Source organism: Octopus bimaculoides, chromosome 18, assembly GCF_001194135.2.
Source record: "Octopus bimaculoides isolate UCB-OBI-ISO-001 chromosome 18, ASM119413v2, whole genome shotgun sequence".
In the NCBI taxonomy this organism is placed as follows: Eukaryota; Metazoa; Mollusca; class Cephalopoda; order Octopoda; family Octopodidae; genus Octopus; species Octopus bimaculoides.
Window position 1 is genome coordinate 34,619,356 of NC_068998.1, and position 2,148 is coordinate 34,621,503.

Here is a 2,148-nt window from a genome sequence, read left to right on the forward strand (position 1 = left end):
TTGAAGAATTAGGGGGAGAATGAAAAAAAATGTAAATCAAAGGATCATACGGAAGGTACAAGGGAGATAAAGGAGGAAAAGTAGGTAAATTAAAGAAAAAAAGGTCAAGAAATGTGACAGAGGGGGAACGAAAAAAGCAAAGAGGAAAGAAAGATGAAAGTATGAGGGGGGACTAAAAGAAAGAGTAAAAGAGTCGTACAGAATTTAAAGACATACAAGGTGAGCAAAAGTGTATGTACGCCACTATATGTTTATATAAATTCAAAAAATGGAACAAGAACACAACAATTTATATATATATATATATATATATATATATATACATCATGTTCATTTAACGCCCATTGTCCATGCTGGCATGGGTTGGGCGGTTTGACTGGGCTGGCACGCTGGAAGGCTGCACCAGACTCTAGTCTGATTTGGCATAGTTTTCTACGTCGTCTGGATGCCCTTCTTAATGCCAATCTCTCCGAGAGTGTAAAGGGTACTTTAACAGGCCACCAGCACGGGTGCCATTTTTGTATCATCAGGGAGTGTTTACATGTCACTGACATGGGTGCCAATTTGCATAACATAGGTATCTGCCATGAATGTAATTTTGCTCAGCTTGATGGGTCTTCTTCTCAAACACAATATAATGCCAAAGGTCTTAGTCATTGCCTCCATGAGGCTCAACACTCAAAAGGAACTCAGGCACTTTGCCTCTGTGAGACCCAGTACTCGAAAGGAACTCAGCCACTCTGCCTCCATCTAATCCAATGCTCAAGAGGAACTCAGTGACTTTGCTTCCATGAGGCCCAATGTTCAAAAGACATTCTTTACTTGCCACCAGCACAGGTGCACTTGGCTTGACAGGTCCTCCCAAGCACAGCACATTGCCAAATGTCTCAGTCACCAATCATTGCATCTGGAATTTTAATCAAGAACATTTTACAACATCCAAACAACCATTCTCTCCTTCTTACATTAGTGAATACAAAGGAATTTAAAAAAGCAAGACCTTGAAATGTAATCTAAATTCTTACTGAAGAAAATTAAAAACAACATCTCGTCTTTCATTTAAAAACCTCACCCATTTGAATACAAAAAATTCCTTTCCTTCTCCCTGCAAAAGGTCATTAAAAAGGAAAAAAAAGCAACATATTGAATCCTAATCAAGCAAGTTTGACCACTCTGATATAAAAACCACGCCTCCTTTATCCCCACCTCTCAAAATTTTTTCTTTTTTTTTTTCCCTTCCTTCACAAACTCCCAAAGATCTCCTACTTTCTTTTCTCTTCTCTCTCTTCACTCTCTCTCACTCTCTCCTCTCTCACCCTTGCACCTACCTTTCTAATTTGCTCCTCTCTTTCCCCTCTCTTTCTCTCTCTCCCCCCTCTCTCCCCCTCTCCTTCTCATTCTTTCTAAAACATTATCCATTTCAGTTTATATAAAGGTGAAACAAACCTACTATAAACCACTTTTTTGATAAATCCGATAACAGAAGAAACCATTAAAAATGTAGAAAAAAATATATATAATCATTCAACATTCTAACTGCCTTATTATTCTCAATATTTGTACATCACTTCAAAAACGCTCTCTCTCTTTCTTTCTTTCTCTCTTTACACACACACATATGTTATGTATGATGGGCTACTTGTAATCTCCGTCTACCAAATCTACTCACAAGGATTTGGTCAGCCTGAGGCTATAGTAGAAGACACTAGTCCAAGGTGTCACGCATTGGGACTGAACCAAGAACCATGTGGTTGGCAAGCAAGCTTCTTACCACACAGCCACATATATTTTATATATATATATTTTCATTTTTTTCATTTTATCTAGTTTCAACTCATGAGCTGTGGCCATGCTGGGGCACCACCATTTATATATGTATATATATGTGTGAGTGTGTGTGTGTGTGTGTGTGTGTGTGAATAAAAATAAATACAAAAAAAGGGTTTTGTATGATCGTGTATATAGGAACATATTATTTTATTTAAAAGAGTTCCAACTCTGTTTTTTATGTTTTATTTATATTCTTGTAAAATTAATGTGGGATATAGAATATGGAATATATAATATATAATATAAAAATAAATGGTAAAATGAAATGAAGTATTGAATGTCTTATTGAATATATGAAATATAGAGAATTAAATATAT